This window comes from Crinia signifera, chromosome 8 (genome assembly GCF_055691185.1).
Source record: "Crinia signifera chromosome 8, ASM5569118v1, whole genome shotgun sequence".
Taxonomy (NCBI): Eukaryota; Metazoa; Chordata; class Amphibia; order Anura; family Myobatrachidae; genus Crinia; species Crinia signifera.
The window spans coordinates 160,630,905-160,649,079 of record NC_139224.1 but is presented as its reverse complement, the minus strand read 5'-3'; the positions used below and the strand labels follow the sequence as shown (position 1 = coordinate 160,649,079).

General features: G+C 47.8%; 1 protein-coding gene and 1 pseudogene across 1 annotated transcript in view; both read right to left on the bottom strand.

Moving 5' to 3' along the window:
• ST3GAL3 (ST3 beta-galactoside alpha-2,3-sialyltransferase 3) overlaps positions 1–14,536 on the bottom strand; it is a 303,695-nt gene extending 289,159 nt beyond the window's left edge. Inside the window, exon 1 of the mRNA XM_083157570.1 lies at positions 14,256–14,536. The gene's annotated coding sequence lies outside the window, so the exon portion shown is untranslated. The remainder of the gene's footprint in view (positions 1–14,255) is intronic.
• Positions 14,537–15,895: 1,359 nt separating this feature from the next.
• Positions 15,896–15,985, bottom strand: LOC146029980 (U2 spliceosomal RNA; annotated as a pseudogene).
• Between the last annotated feature and the right edge of the window lie 2,190 nt (positions 15,986–18,175).

The following is an 18,175-nucleotide window of genomic DNA, read 5'->3' as shown; positions in this document are numbered from 1 at the left end:
TCCCCTCCCAGCCGTGGGCCTCACACATATGGTAGTTCCTCCTTTGCTATGATGGTGTGGGAGTTGGAGATTGCACAGAGGAGCAGAGGATGGATGACAGAACAGGGAGGGGTCCGCAGATAGGAAGGTGGAGGACTCCTACAGTAGTTCAGGATAACAGACACATTTGTACAGGAGTGTCACAGCAGCACAGAGGGACATGTTAGATAAGATAAGTGAGACAGAGGAATGTAAAGGCAGCATACGGTAAGGAAAAGGTAAATCCCCATACACACTAGAAGTTAGGGGCCACGGCTGATGGAATTAACAATATCAGCCGCGGGTCTTGAAATTATGCATACACACTAAAAGATATCGGCAAGCTATATAGTTCAGTAACGTCAGCATCAGCAATATAGCCAAATTGACCAGCATGTTCACTAGACATCAATCATAGTTAATGACACGCGGGAGAGCGCATCGTTAACAATCTTGAGTGTACACACTAGATGATATAGTGAACGATATAGCCCAGAAAGCCCGTTCTGAACGATATCTTTCACTTTTAAAAAAAAAAAAATATTTTCAGTTTCTTATATAGCACAGCAGATTCCGTTACAGCGTCTTATATAGCGCAGCAGATTCCATTACAGTGTCTTATATAGCGCAGCAGATTCCGTTACAGTGTCTTATATAGCGCAGCAGATTCCGTTACAGTGTCTTATATAGCGCAGTGTCCATGCTCTTGGGTACACAGTTTACCTCTGTATATTTGAGAGGAGCTCTCCTATTTTATACGGAGAGAAGGTGAAAAGCTCTGCAACACCAATGAGTCCAACAGCTGCTCCAGTCAGTAGTGGCAGCAATAGTCTGCGGTGATTGTATCTGGCAGTCAGTGGTCAGCAACAAAACGCGTTTCTCCGCCTTAGGGTCAGCGGCTTCCTCAGTTGTGTTATATAGTGCGGCAGATTCCGTTACAGCATCTTATATAGCGCAGCAGATTCCGTTACAGTGTCTTATATAGCGCAGCAGATTCCGTTACAGTGTCTTATATAGCGCAGCAGATTCCATTACAGTGTCTTATATAGCGCAGCAGATTCCGTTACAGTGTCTTATATAGCGCAGCAGATTCCGTTACAGTGTCTTATATAGCGCGGCAGATTCCGTTACAGTGTCTTATATAGTGCAGCAGATTTCGTTACAGTGTCTTATATAGTGCAGCAGATTCCGTTACAGCGTCTTATATAGCGCAGCAGATTCCGTTACAGTGTCTTATATAGCGCAGCAGATTCCGTTACAGTGTGTTATATAGCGCAGCAGATTCCGTTACAGTGTCTTATATACTGCAGCAGATTCCGTTACAGCGTCTTATATAGTGCAGCAGATTCCATTACAGTGTCTTATATAGCGCAGCAGATTCCGTTACAGTGTCTTATATAGCGCAGCAGATTCCGTTACAGTGTCTTATATAGCGCAGTATCCATGCTCTTGGGTACACAGTTTACCTCTGTATATTTGAGAGGAGCTCTCCTATTTTATACGGAGAGAAGGTGAAAAGCTCTGCAACACCAATGAGTCCAACAGCTGCTCCAGTCAGTAGTGGCAGCAATAGTCTGCGGTGATTGTATCTGGCAGTCAGTGGTCAGCAACAAAACGCGTTTCTCCGCCTTAGGGTCAGCGGCTTCCTCAGTTGTGTTATATAGTGCGGCAGATTCCGTTACAGCATCTTATATAGCGCAGCAGATTCCGTTACAGTGTCTTATATAGCGCAGCAGATTCCGTTACAGTGTCTTATATAGCGCAGCAGATTCCATTACAGTGTCTTATATAGCGCAGCAGATTCCGTTACAGTGTCTTATATAGCGCAGCAGATTCCGTTACAGTGTCTTATATAGCGCGGCAGATTCCGTTACAGTGTCTTATATAGTGCAGCAGATTTCGTTACAGTGTCTTATATAGTGCAGCAGATTCCGTTACAGCGTCTTATATAGCGCAGCAGATTCCATTACAGTGTCTTATATAGCGCAGCAGATTCCGTTACAGTGTGTTATATAGCGCAGCAGATTCCGTTACAGTGTCTTATATAGCGCAGCAGATTCCGTTACAGCGTCTTATATAGTGCAGCAGATTCTGTTACAGCGTCTTATATAGCGCAGCAGATTCCGTTACAGCGTCTTATATAGCACAGCAGATTCTGTTACGGTGTCTTATATAGCGCAGCAGATTCCGTTACAGTGTCTTATATAGCGCAGCAGATTCCGTTACAGCGTCTTATATAGCGCAGCAGATTCTGTTACAGTGTCTTATATAGCGCAGCAGATTCCGTTACAGTGTCTTATATAGCGCAGCAGATTCCGTTACAGTTTCTTATATAGCGAAGCAGATTCCGTTACAGTGTCTTATATAGCGCAGCAGATTCCATTACAGTGTCTTATATAGCGCAGCAGATTCCATTACAGTGTCTTATATAGCGCAGCAGATTCCGTTACAGTGTCTTATATAGCGCAGCAGATTCCGTTACAGTTTCTTATATAGCGAAGCAGATTCCGTTACAGTGTCTTATATAGCGCAGCAGATTCTGTTACGGTGTCTTATATAGCGCAGCAGATTCCGTTACAGCGTCTTATATAGCGCAGCAGATTCTGTTACGGTGTCTTATATAGCGCAGCAGATTCCGTTACAGTGTCTTATATAGTGCAGCAGATTCCGTTACAGCGTCTTATATAGCGCAGCAGATTCCGTTACAGTTTCTTATATAGCGCAGCAGATTCCGTTACAGTGTCTTATATAGCGCAGCAGATTCCGTTACAGTGTCTTATATAGCGCAGCAGATTCCGTTGCACTTTACAATGGCAGACAGTGATAAAACAAACTGGGTAACAACAGACAGACTTGGAGGTAGGCGAGCCCTGCTGCAAGCTTACAATCTATATCATCTAGTGCGTACGGGACCTCGGATCCTGTAACACTGCATATGACAATAATGCAGAATACCTCGCTAGTGTCATTTACTCAGCACTGAGGTCATGGGTTTGATTACCACACCAATATGGGGGCATTAAAACATTGACGGAGGCAAATAAAACCATATTGTCAAAATGGATACTCTCTGACCATATATCATTAGCACTTCTTCTAAATTTTTTGATATCTGGTTGCCCTATATACTTACGCGGGATGCAGTCAAAATCCCGACGGTCAAAATCCCGACGGTCAAAATACCGACAGCAATTGACAGAAAGTCAAAATCCCGACATGGTCAAAATCCCGACATTTAAAATCCCGACATGGTCAAAATACCGACAAGGTCAAAATACCGACATTTAAAATCCCGACAAGTTCAAAATACCGACACATAGAATGTAGACAGGTGAAAAAGTCAACATGACTTTCGGGCGACAGCTCGCGAGGTCGACATGGGTTTTTCACTGTTTCTTGACCCGACATGTGCCGACAGGCGGTATTTCATGCCCTACCATCCACTAGGGCGCGGTGGGAGAATAAAATAGTGTGCCGAGCGTAGCGAGGCACCGTGCCCGAAGCATTGCGAGCGCAGCGAGCTATGCGAGGGGCTGCGGTTGACTTCCAACTGTGTCCATGTCGACTGTGTCGACATTCAGGTAAAAAAACTGTGAAAAGCCCATATCGACCTCGCGAGCTGTCGCCCGAAAGTCATGTTGACTTTTTCACCTGTCTACATTCTATGTGTCGGTATTTTGAACTTGTCGGGATTTTAAATGTCGGTATTTTGACCTTGTCGGTATTTTGACCATGTCGGGATTTTAAATGTCGGGATTTTGACCATGTCGGGATTTTGACTTTCTGTCAATTGCTGTCGGTATTATGACCGTCGGGATTTTGACCGTCGGGATTTCATACCGAATCCACTTACGTTGCCCACCACAGAATGAGATATTAGAAAGTTTGTCCACTTGGTATAATATGACTGTTTTGGAGAAGCCCCCCCTTTTGATACATTACAAAAATGCCCGTTATATTATTCCACACTCTTTACATATTACTGTTTGTACTCTACTATTGTGGTTCGTGTATACTCGTGTATCTTTATTGCCTTTGTCAAATGTACTTGTAATATGATGTTCATTGGCTAATTCAGGGTTGCTGACTTTTGTTAGAGGAGACTTTCAGCAAGCGTTTGAGGGTGGGGCTTGAGTGTGACATCAATAAGCCCCGCCCCCATGCTGGAAAATTACCCCGTTTGCCTATCTTCAAATCTGATGCGATTATGACACTTTAGCCCCGCCCCCTCCCGGAGATCGGCAAATCAGGTTAGCTAAACACCGTGGTCAGGGGGGAGGAAGCCACAAAGGGGGGGCGAGCGGGGGTCCCCCAGAATCCGGGAGGGTGGCACACCTTTCCGGGGGCCGGGAGGTAGACCCGATTTTCGGGACCCTAACGGCCATTCCGTGAGGGTAGGCAACCCTGGGCTAATTGTGCAATGTGAAATGTTTTGTATGTCAATAAAAATTATATATATATATATATATATATATATAAAACATTGAACAAGTGACACTGGGCCCTATTCAGGAGTGCCCCACTGGCTGTTGGGAGGGAGGTTCTTCTTCTCCCCACAGCCTTTGCAGCGCTGAGTAAGTTTGCGAACTGGGGGGATCCATTAGCTGGTGAGTGATTATGAATGGCTTCCCCCTGGGTGCACGGCTGCAAACGCATTTGCACCTGTGCACATGAGCAGGATTTCACTTGTGCAGGGTGGCGTTTACCTGCTCACTGGGCTCCGAACATTTGCAGACCAGCGTGCAGATCTGAATCAGGCCTATTATCTCTGTCACTCAAACCTTATATATCAGACCTTTAAGAGAGATAATGTATAGGGAGATAAAGTACCAACCCATTTCTCCCCTCTATTTCTCTGCAAAGTTTGTTATATCTCCCACTCTGTTTTTGGGCGGGACGTATTAATATACATCGCCGCCCTTCGCCTAACAACCGCCGCGATGCTGCCGCATATGTACTAACATATGCGGCTAGCATCGGGTTGCGGTGACGGAGACCCCCGCGATACCTGTGACATAGTTGCCTACCCTCCTGCATTCTGCAGGAGACTCCCTGAAATAGCAGCAATCTCCCTCTCTCCCTCATTAGTCTATCAATCTCCCTCATTTCACCTAGCCCACATTACACTATTAATTTGTTGGGAAAAAAAGTTATTGAGAGACAGATACATTTACATTGAGTCATCAGCACTATTTCCCAGCACTTTACCAAGTATAGTATCTCTTACTATCTGCTGTGGGGCTCATCTACATTTGGATATAAGTCCTTTTAAAAGATTCCTCTCAGATGTAGCAGTACACACCCCCACACTTCTAGGTGTCACATTCACAAAGTCTGTTCACAATCTCTCCATATATGGAACTAGGCACGTCCTTTGGGTGGAGCATGACACGCCCCCTCAATGGGGCACTGTGCAAAATTCTACTACCAACTATAATCTCCCTGAAACTAGTTTTCAAAAGTAGGCATGTATGACCTGTGATGTGGTCTGCGGGGGTCTCCGTCACCTCCCGGCGGCTGCCACCGTCCCCCTGCGTCTCCTTCTCCCCCCTGAAGCTGGATGTCCTCCCGGCTGTGACACCTGGGGGAGGAGGAGATCAAAGCAGGGGGGGCGCACGGACGGCGGACGGCGAAAGAAGCCCAGAGGATGGCGATAACCTGCCTAGCGAAAATGGGGCGGACGGGTATTGATACATAGGAAAATGCGGTAAAATGGGGGGTTTACCACATTTTCCCTTTAGTACATCTCGCCCTTAGGCTCTAGTAACCACGGCGACTTCCTAGCTAAGCGTGATGCCTGTAACATAAGTAAGGACTAACATACATGGGCACTTCCTTGCATTCCCAGTAGGTTCGGTCCGAGCCATGTTCACTGTTTTGTTATCGCAGCACAACCGGCGTTGAATGTAGGGAGGTGGAGAGGAACTAAGATTGCATCTAATGCGTAATGTGCAGCCCCTCAGCATCCCCAACTTCAGTGCAGCCCTTACAAAGTCACATCTAAGCACCGACTGTCAGGGTCTATTTGCTGCCATTCATCCGGCCCCACCCCCACCTCCTTATTGATGCAACTTTCCCCCTGAACGAGTGTGGGGGCGAGCGTCTGCGTGTTGTTCTGGCCTGTCAGCTTTTGACATTTATTCCCATTGCTTTATTGTGCCCACATCTTTGTGCAGTTTGAATGGCTTCCTCCTTGAAGGGTGGCTGACCTCCCACTGAAAGCCCAAACTCATAGATCCTATGAGCAGGTGCAATTGTGCAGCTTGTGTTACGCAAGTGCAGCCACCATCTTGTTTTTTTGTGCTTTTGCACTGAAGGAAATAAAATGGGAGATTTATCAAAGCGTGGAGACTGAGGGGGAGATTCTCTAAGCTAGAAATGCAGTAAAAACCCTGTTATCGGGTTTTTACCGCATTTTGGGATGCTGTAAGCATCCCTCGCCAGGCGGGGGGGCATCGCCAGAAGAATCTATAGTCTATAAAGTTAAATCTGTGATTCACTCGGGCGTGCTGGTACCCAGCAAGTTCCAGTTGCTCAGTGCTGTACGCCATCCAGCAGTCACTGTATATTGTGGTGCCTGTCTCTACATTATCCAGAATAGCCGCCATCAATGTGCTTGCATCGAATCTTGGCACCATTGTGAGGAAGCACTGTCCCGTTCCTCTGCATATTCCCCCAAAAACCCACTGCTGTGGGAACATACGGCCAACATTACTTTTCCTCCTGACAAACATGCTCTCGTCAACCTCAACGATGTGGCCTGGACCGCCAATATGGCGCTGCGACTGCGCCATGAGGTCCATCGTGCATGCCTCCCACATCCATCTATTATTTAACAGCCGCCTTTTTTTTAATGTCCAGCTGTTGCTGACAGTACTCAATGGATGCCAGCTCCTGGGCCCATGAGTATATAAAGCGCACCAGGGTGACAAACGACAAGTGGCACCCAGGAAACCAGTGTGTCGGTCTCAGGCTCCCCTTCAGCCGGCACGCTTTCACATGGCAGCGCCACATGCATTCTTTGACTGAAAGGTGCATCACGTGGCCATTCGCGCAATTCTGCGCCACCGGAAGGAGATCGTGTCCTTGAAAGAAACAGATAGCCTCCTCCTCCGTCTGAGGCAGTGTGAACACGGTCACAGATGCAGCCATCTCAATAATTGCAATAATACTCCAAAATCTCAATAAATCACCACCAGCTCTGAGGTACACTTCTTCTCACGAGAGAATATCACCTCAGAGTGATTTCTGACAGGATCTGACAGGGGGCGGGAATGACAGGGTGCGGGAACGGGAAAATCGCATTGCATTGCATCGCATGTTACTATAACGTAATGTGATGCTATTTCAGTATGTTTGCGTACGTAACAAATCTAGGCCCCCTGCTAGGAAACAAGTACCCAGTTTAACAAATTGTCTAATACGGTCTTTTTCAAGATCTGTAAAAGAAATAACATATGGCAACCAAACTTTAAAGAATTTCTCCTGGGCCTTTCTTAGAATATATAAACCTCTGCCACCGTGATGATTGCTTCAGTGTCCAGTCACCTGATGTAACTATCCATATTTACCATGTACTTGTCCTAAACTGTCTTGTACTGAAATTCGTTATGTGTTTTTGCTCATTTGTGTATTGTTCAGCGCTGCGGAACCTTTGTGGCGCCTTATAAATAAACGATAATAATTATAATAATTATCAATCAAGGCCATCCTGCAATAAAATCCTGATATTTTGTATCGCTGGCTGCATCCAAGGTGATTACCACACACACATTCATTGTAAGGTTAATTTTTTTGGGAGCCAATTAACCGACCAGTATATTTTTGGATTGAGGGAGGAAACCGGAGTACCCAGAGGAAACCCACGTAAGCACGGGGAGAATATACAAACTCCGCACAGTTAGAGCCATGGTGGGAATCGAACCCATGACCTCAGCTCTGTGAGGCAGTAATGATAACCATTACTCCATCCGTACTGCAGCCTGAGATGGAAACATTGACTGACTTGCCCATAATGTATATTTCCCTTGCTTATGATAATTATTCACATCGGCAATTTACCAACCTCAAAAAAATATGTTTCCGGATGAGTAACTCACGTATACTTTCCCCGCAAATGGTTAAACTATGTTTTCCGCCCAGTGGTTTATTTGTGGGACCTCGGTATGAGAACCCTTCATTATGCAGAGTGCTGGGTTATAAATCCCACACAAAGTGTGTCACATCAGATGGGGGTCTCCACACTACAGCTCACAAAGGCCGTGTGGGATTTCCAGCCTCCCATAGACAGCTGCAGGGTCCTGTAATGCAGCTTCTATTGTGCCCGTGAGCAGAAGGACAGCTGAGAACGCCTACCGGAGGCAGAAGTAAGACAAGTGGAAGACCCCCCACCTGCCCTGTGCTTCTGGAGAACAACTAGGGGGAGGGTTGCACAATTCACTTTCCCTCTTCTGTAACATAAGTAGCGGGGACAGAGGTAATGCAAGGTCATCACTAACGGAACGCGAACATATTCTGCAGCGCTAAACAAATCAGGCAGCACATTGAGCGACAGTAGGTACTATGGGGGTTATTCTGGTTCACTCTTTCTGACAAATTCCTTCTTAGATGGACAAAACCATGTGCACTGCAGGTGCTTGTGCAGAGAGAATTAGATTTGGGTGGGGTTTTACTTCAAAGTGAGATCTATATTGCAGTGTAAAAATAAAGCAGTCAGTATTTACCCTGCACAGAAACAAAATAACTCACCCAAATATGGGGCCTACTAATATCTAGGTACGCCTCTGGTAGGACCCTTAGTCCACACCACCCCACCCCACCTGCAGGCAGAGGAGAAGTGCTGCACTCAGCTACAGCAGCATGTGCAGCGGTACTGGGATAAACGATAGACAATGTCTCAGGGTTGCCGACTTATAAATGCTCCTCTCCGGGAGAAGCCCGGAGAGGAGACTTTCCTTACCAGATCGGGGGGCGGGGCTTGACTGTGACGTCATTAAGCCCCGCCCCCATTACGGGAAACAGGAAAAATGACTGATCTCTATGGAGGGGGCGGGGCTAAAATGACGCGATTGTGCCATTTTAGCCCCGCCCCCTCCTCTGAGACCCGCGGATTGCGGCATTTAAATGCCGCGATTCGGGGACTCAGGGGGGTCCCCCAGATTCCGGGAGGATTGCCCACCCTTCCGGGGGGCCGGGAGGAGGACCCGATTTTCGGGAGACTCCCGGGAATTCCGGGAGGGTCGGCAACCCTGCAATGTCTCAGTCAACCACTAATGGTCAACAGTGATTACGTCAACACCTGAAATGGCCAACATATACTAGGTCGATAGTGACACAAGCATTTGTCGACATATATGGTCAACATGTGAAAAGATCGACATGAGTTTGTCAGGTTTTTTAATTTCTATGTCGAGACCCCACTCGGCCTTTCTAATACTCATTCTTCCCTTCTTGTATTGGAATCCGGGTATATGGCTGAGCTGATGACTGCAGATAAATCACAGCACACCCCCTTATTCCCCCACGCTGCAATCCCGGGTCACAGCACACATCCTTATTCCCCCACGCTGCAATCCCGGATCACAGCACACCCCCTTATTCCCCCACGCTGCAATCCCGGGTCACAGCACACACCCTTATTCCCCCACGCTGCAATCCCGGGTCACAGCACACACCCTTATTCCCCCAATCTTCAATCCCGGGTCACAGCACACCCCCTTATTCCCCCACGCTGCAATCCCGGGCCACAGCACTCCCCCTTATTCCCCCATGCTGCAATCCCGGGTAACAGCACACCCCCTTATTCCCCCACGCTGCAATCCCTGGCCACAGCACTCCCCCTTATTCCCCCATGCTGCAATCCCGGGCCACAGCAGAACCCTCTTATTCCCCCACGCTGCAATCCCGGGTCACAGCAGAACCCTCTTATTCCCCCACGCTGCAATCCCGGGTCACAGCACACCCCCTTATTCCCCCACGCTGCAATCCCGGGCCACAGCACTCCCCCTTATTCCCCCACGCTGCAATCCCGGGCCACAGCAGAACCCTCTTATTCCCCCACGCTGCAATCCCGGGTCACAGCACACCCCCTTATTCCCCCACACTGCAATCCCGGGTCACAGCACACCCCCTTATTCCCCCACGCTGCAATCCCGGGTCACAGCACACACCCTTATTCCCCCACGCTGCAATCCCGGGCCACAGCAGAACCCTCTTATTCCCCCACGCTGCAATCCCGGGTCACAGCACTCCCCCTTATTCCCCCACACTGCAATCCCAGGTCACAGCAGAACCCTCTTATTCCCCCGCGCTGCAATCCCGGGTCACAGCACACCCCCTTATTCCCCCACGCTGCAATCCCGGGTCACAGCACACCCCCTTATTCCCCCACACGGCAATCCCGGGTCACAGCACTCCCATTTATTCCTCCACGCCACAATCCCGGGTCACAGCACTCCCCCTTATTTCCCCACCCTGCAATCCCGGGCCACAGCAGAACCCCCTTATTACCCCCACGCCGCAATCCTGGGTCACAGCAGAAACCTCTTATTCCTCCGTGCTGCTGCTGATGCTGCAACAACAGAGGTGTACGAGCCAAAGTGGATCGTGTCACTGTCTGTCCTATCCTGTCCTGTATGCAAATCATTCATTTAGCTGCTTGTTACTTTTTGTAGATCTTGCGTTTATGTACATTTGTATGAGATATAAAATACATTTGTATTATTTGCAGCTTTATCTATATACGAGGATGTTTTTTCAATAACTAGCTCCATATAGTGTTTTTTTTACCCCAGTTCCATGAACCCCTTTAGGCCATTGCCATCGATGGTTGCCATCGATGGCAATTCTGCAACCGGCCATCGATAGTGCTAAACTATGCAATGGCTGACCATCAATATTTTTACATATCGATGGTCATCCATTGTGTTTGATTGATTGGCCTGTGGGCCAATCAAAACACGAGGGGGGGGGGCTTCGCAAGTGTCGGGGGCGGAGCTATGCTCCGTGTTCTGGCACTTTAAAAAAAAACCAGCAAAACATCTGGTTCTCTTACATCGATGGCAAAAGTATTTAGAATCATCGATGGTCGATGGCCATCCCTACTATGGATCTTATTCAGGTCCGTTCGGATTCCCCGTGTGGGTCTGAATTGCCCGACAAATAATACACAAAGGTATCATAAGTGTAATTTCCATATCACTATGTGCGAACGGGTACATTTACTTAAGATGCTAAAAAATGCAATCTAGAAAGAATTGCCCATAGCAACAGAAACTGATTGGTTGCTATGGGCAACATCATATATTTTAATTTATCCTTTAGTAAATGTACCCCTAAGATACTGGCACAGCACATGCATATACATATATAGGAACATGTGTATTTGTGTGATGGAATTTAGACTGTAAGCTCCAATGGGTAACGGATTGATGTTAATGATTACCTATTACCTGTACAGAGCAGCGTAGTATGACACTGTATGATACATAAACAATAATATAATACAGTAACATCTATAGAAGGTTATTACACAGCTTCTATTACAATTGTTAGCTATCTCAACAGTGTAATGTGGGCTAGGTGAAATGAGGGAGATTGCTAGACTAATGAGAGAGAGAGGGAGATTGCTGCTATGTCAGGGAGTCTCCTGCAGAATGCAGGAGGGGAGGTTACTATGATGTAACAGTGTAATATGGGCTAGGTGACATGAGGGAGATTGCTAGACTAATGAGAGAGAGAGGGAGATTGCTGCTATGTCAGGGAGTCTCCTGCAGAATGCAGGAGGGGAGGTAACTATGATGTAACAGTGTAATGTGGGCTAGGTGACATGAGGGAGATTGCTAGACTAATGAGGGAGATTGCTGCTATGTCAGGGAGTCTCCTGCAGAGTGCAGGAGGGGAGGTAACTATAGCGTAACAGTGTAATGTGGGCTAGGTGACATGAGGGAGATTGCTGCTATTTCAGGGAGTCTCCTGCATAATGCAGGAGGGCAAGTAACTATGATGTAACAGTGTAATGTGGGCTAGGTGACATGAGGGAGATTGCTAGACTAATGAGGGAGAGAGGGAGATTGCTGCTATGTCAGGGAGTCTCCTGCAGAATGCAGGAGGGGAAGTAACTATGATGTAACAGTGTAATGTGGGCTAGGTGACATGAGGGAGATTGCAAGACTAATGAGGGAGATTGCTGCTATGTCAGGGAGTCTCCTGCAGAATGCAGGAGGGGAAGTAACTATGATGTAACGGTGTAATGTGGGCTAGGTGACATGAGGGAGATTGCTAGACTAATGAGGGAGAGAGGGAGATTGCTGCTATATCAGGGAGTCTCCTGCAGAATGCAGGAGGGGAAGTAACTATGCTTTTACACAATATAAAACCAGTGACACTTTTTGCCAGAGCTTTGCAGACTATCCAAAGTGGTCCTGCTACACCATCTCCAGCCACAATCTCACTAGTCTCACTGCTATTCCTGCACTGGCCCACGTGGCCCCACGGACAATGCCAGCGTGACTTTGCCAGTACTGAGCTGGTTCATGTCACTGCATTCAGTCTGCTCTGATTGACACACACACAGCACACACAGCGTGGCTCCTGGACCTAAAGCTTCATTCATTTGTGTGCGAATCAGATCATACAACAGAGCAGTCAGCTAGTGCAAACCACAGTCATCGGCCAACCACATTTCCCAGTATGCCCAATTACACCTTATAATGGGCCTGGTTGTGAGTCGGACCCAGCGGCCTCCATGTTTGTTTATGTTGCCCCATTGTCACATGTCAAAACATATATCACCACCATCCAATAAGATTCATCTGCTGGAATGCTTTGCACAAAGAAGTACAACTGTGGATCATCCTGGCCTAGCAGTAAGAATCCGCTTTCCTACGCAGCAAGTGCTCAGACTTCTCATTGATCCTTGTATCAGAACAGAACACAGACATCATGAAAATATCGCTGCCAACACCACAAAATACTTCCCAGAGATACTTTGAATAAATACATAACACACTGTGCTATCTATGTGGACTTTAGTGCACTACATGTCCCAGTATGACTTGACACGCAATTTACAATATTAACTTTAAAAGACAAGAAATACAATACAGAGAGTGAGGATAGTACTTTGTATAACAGTGGTTACAAAACTTTTTTTCAACCACGGCGCCAACAACCTCAGAATTTTTTTCTTGATGCCAGTGGTTCCCCAAACTTTTTGGAATCATGGTTCCCCCAGAGTGTGAGAATTTTTCCATGGCACCCCAAAGTTTCTCAATTGAGAAAGTCAGGAAAAAAATATTAAATTTAGTAAATTGTATTTATATTGGTCAGTTGTGTGGTAATGGACAGGATTCACTGCTGTTTGCCCACAATTTGGCTATTTACATTGGCCATACAGATGTAGCCCCTGTCATCTTTGGCCGGGGCTTGCCAGAGCCTCCCCTCTGGCGAGCGCCGGCGGACAGGGGCTACACTGAACTGGGATGCGCGTGCGTCTCACGCGCGTCCCAATCCTCCGTCGGCGGTGCAGCGGCAGGGAGACGGGCAGGGTTAGGGGGGGGTCAAGGAGGCGAGGGGGACCGGCGGCGGGGACCCGGGGGGGGGAGCTCCGTTTCCACGGGGCACACAAGCGTCTCGTGCGCGTGCCCCCGTGGCGGGAGCCGGTGGCTTTCGGGGCTGGCGAAAGTTTAGGCCGTCTCCATCTGTAAATAATTTGAATTTGGACCACAATCCAAGGCACCAAGGGATGTGGAGAGGGACAGAATTAGCCACATGTTTTATGACTGGCAGCCACCAGCACTAATTTTGCTTATTACATTGATTCAGCCCCAGACCACCAAACTTAGGCATCCCTGCAAGTGCCCCAAGGCACCCCAGGGTGCTACGGCACCGGGTTTGGGAACCACTATACATACAAGAACAGCTGTACTATGCAGCTGGCTGTTAATGACAAATAGGAACATTTCCAGGGACAAGAGGCTGTCCCAGGCGATTAGTGACTGTTGTCATCTGTGGGGAGGTCTCTCAGAACCAAATACCGCTACATATACAAAACCACATGTCTCCTGTCACACTCAATGAAAACTGACATTGGCAATATTGTTACATTTTATTAAGATAAATGATCTTGAATAACACAACTTTATTGCTATGTTCCGTTGATGCTTGACCATTGCACTACTATGCCAGCTACAGTACTAGAGCAAGATACAAGAGAGACACCAGCAGGGTGTCCTTACCTTGTGGCCACAATCCCATTGATCCATTCTCCTGTGATCTCAGCTCTGTGTTCCATACACAGCTCTCCTTCACTCTGCCATGAGTGGGCTGCCCAGTACCCAGTTACCTGAGCTGGGGGGGCAGCGATGAGGAGGGTAAGACTGCAGCACAGAAAGGCACCATTGAGAAGGCTGCAGGCACTCTAATAATCCATCTCTTCTGTTATACTCTGTATAGCAGCAGCACTGGAAGCATGTATTCCCTCCCTCCCAGCCAGTCCTAAGCACACTCCTCTCCTCTGCCCCCTCCTTGCTGTGGTTCTAGTGCTTCTTTATCACACTGGCTGCAGGGACAAACCGGTAGGAGGGTTTAAATGAACGCTACACACTCAGCGTCATTTGCAGTTGGCAATTCCTGGCACCGCATACCCATGCAGCTGAAATCTGTCTGCACAGAGAGATATCTCCACTTATAAAATGCCACCCCATACTGTTTATCTATGATTGTTTATTTATATGGTGCCACAAGGGTTCCGCAGCGCCTAACAGGATAAATAAATGAGCAAAAAAAAAAGAGGAAACAATGAATGAAATTACAAGGCAACCTTATGAAAAGTATACTAGTAAAAGAAAAGCACACACCACTAACCCCAGCGGGGACTATCAGTGGTGACAGCAGAGGGTGGCACCGTGGCCACTGGCACCCCGCCTCCTACACGGATAGAAACCGTACTTGGAGCCTGAGGTGGTGCTCCAAACACCCAATACAGTGACCTAAATCGTGCATAGGGGGCGTACATACGTATGGACCCTCTCCCAAAGGAGAAAGGTCCCGTTACTCCCCTAACCCCTCTCAGCCAAAAGGCCTAAGAGGGGGAAATAGGAATCGGCGGGTCCTCCTCGCCAAAGCTCAGAGCGACCCTCTTCCCTCGAATGGTTCGGGGCGGGTGGGTCCTTCTCGCTGAAGCTTGGAGAGACCCTCGGTAGGCTTCCCTCCGCCTTATGGCTCTGTGTCACCCTCGGGGACCACAGCTCTCCCCCAAAGAGAGAGAGCTTTGGAACATGGAGAGCGGATAGCCCATAAGGGTCGCGCACACAGCCCAGAAACAGGACCAAACTAATGAAAAAACAGAAAACGTGAAAAAAGTGACAAAATAGAGGAGTAAAGAGAAATAGATAAATAAAGAGACCTTAGCCAGAAGGCTAGGTGGGGGTGTGAAAAATTGGCATGCCCCAGCCAAAAGGCCCAGGGCAAGTACATGCAATGCATACTTAAAGGGAAAGTGCGCAGTGCTAGTGCCAATGCGTGCTGGTGGGGACACGGTTTAGGTTTATGGCACCTCCAAGTTTCCCCGGATGCACACTACACCTCGGGCTCTAAGCAGCCAGCTAATCGCCTTCCAACCTGGTTCTCAGCTGATACCTAGGGTGTTTTTCAACCCCTGCCATGGGAGGCCTTCCTGTGCTACTCACAACAGAGTAAAAGGAGGAGGGGGAAGCAACGTAGGGAAGTATGCCTCAAGGGAAATTATAAAGGTGAGGTCTTAGAAGTTCCACAGCCGCCACCTGTATTAAGTACAACAAGGATCTTCATACACTTGATTTTTTGAAAGACAGACTTGGTGGCGCCCCCCCAAATCCCGGCACCCTAGGCAGCTGCCTAATGGTAGAGCCGGCCCTGGGGGTCGGTCTGCACCCACTGATAAGAACAGATACTACACTTGATCTTGGCCAAAAGGCTGAGAAACCACCACTCCCTAACCCAATCTGCCAAACCAACCCTAATATCCAAACCCAATTCCAACTAACCTTAATTCCCTACCCAAACCTCTAAACCACCACAAGATGTTATGTTCTCTCCGTGTTTAATACCCTACCCAAACCTCCATGTCTCCTCCTGGCAGGTGTGGAATTAGGGGTCAAAACACCCCAAGTTTGGATCCGCAGCAGCTTCTGACAAAATAAAAAACTAAAGCTAGTGTGTCCACAGGATATGTATTAGATTGTAAGCTCCACTGGCTAAGGGACTGATGTGAATGAAGGAAATATTCTGGGTAATATGTGTGTTCTGTAGGCCCAGTTCAGAAATGGCTGCGACATCCATCTTAATGCCCCAAAACACCACAGCAGAATTGCCAGGCTGCTGGCGTTTTGTGGCGGCAACAGGAAGTGTCCCAGAAAATGGGAGCATGTTGGACCCATTTTCTGCCAGTAGATTTGTACCCAGCACAATTGGGCAGCAGCAGTGGATCACAGGGACCTTTTACCCCAGGATGCCTCCAGTGATGTGAGCACTGCTAATGTGCAGGACCCGTTTTACACATGTGCAGGTAATTTCCTGGTTTGGCGCTTGATGTGCCACACAGCCTTATTAACAGTCACCCCGGTTACTGTACCACACCCTCCAACATGGCCCATTCCATTAGGTACAAAATGCTGGACTTCTTTAACAGTGGCAGTAGCAGAGGTTCTGGCTGCAGCACAGTCCAATATTCAAAAAGGTGAGCCATACGTAATGCCACTCCAACCATCTCTGTCCTGGACTCACTGGCAGTTGATGTGACCCCCCTCTTTGAATATTGGACTGTGCTGGAGTCCCACCTCTGTAACTGCCACTGGCAGGGAAGTCCAGGAACAGAGCATTTTGTACCTAATGGAATGGGTCATGTTGGAGAGTATGCTGTATATAAGAGCACTGTGTCACTTAGTGGTAGATATAATGAATGACAGAGTGGCGCTGGGTCTCTGTGCATCTAATGTGCCCCATAGTGACCTGGTCCTACAAAATCAGATACTGGTTGACCAATATCCCCTCACTGCGCTTCCTATCATCCTAATACAGATGTGTGCAGCCAGAAATAGTATATATATATATATAGTATAAATCGTATTTATATAAAATATTGAACAAAGTACATATCTCACACACATACCTCCTAACGTCACAGTTTTTGGGGACGTTCCCGCGTCCCTCCCGCGTCCGGCAGTGTCCCGCTACGGGGGACAGTTGGGAGGCCCCCCAATCTGACAGAATAGACCCTGTGCGCGTGCGCACAACGTCTATCCGTGGCCGAAAATGGGGGCGCAACCTCATTTACATACGCCACGCCCCCTTTTCGGGCACTATTTTAATATTGAGAAAGTTGGGAGGTATGCACACAACAGGGGCAGATGTATAAAGCAGTGATAAGGGAGGGGAAGTAAGCCAGTGTAGAAGTGGCACATGGCAACCAATCAGCACTGAAGTAACATGTATCATTTGCATACTATAAAATTATACAGAGCAGCTGATTGGTTGCCATGGGGCACTTCTCCTCTGGCTAACTCCTTCTCCCTTATCACTGCTTCATACATCTACCCCATTCTGTCAGGGGATATATTACATACTAGTCATTGGTATCCGGATGATAGGTGGACAGTGTCTATGTCGACAGTAAATAGCTGGACACCAAAAAGTCAACATGCACTAGATCAACATGGCGAGTTAAGAGAACCATGGCCCTTTTTCTGGTTCACTCGCAAAGGCAAACTCCTTCTCAAATGGACAAAACCATGTGAACTGCAGGTGGGGCAGATGTAACGTGTGCAGAGAGAATTAGATTTGGGTGAGTTATTTTGTTTCTGTGCAGGGTAAATACTGTCTGCTTTTTTTTTGCACCGCAATATAGATCTCACTTTGAAGTAACACCCCACCCAAATCTAATTCTCTCTGCACAAGTAACATCTGCCCCACCTGCAGTGCACAAGGTTTTGTCCATTTGAGAAGGAATTTGCCTTTGCGGGTGAACCAGAATAAGGGCCCATGAGAGTGTGGAATGATTTCCCCACCCCCAGCTCACAGCGCTGATTAAGCCTTTAAGCCAGGACTCACTCAGTGATGCAAAGGCCGCAGGGAGAAGGAGACCCGCTGGTGACATCAGCGTCCCTCCCCCTCAACTACT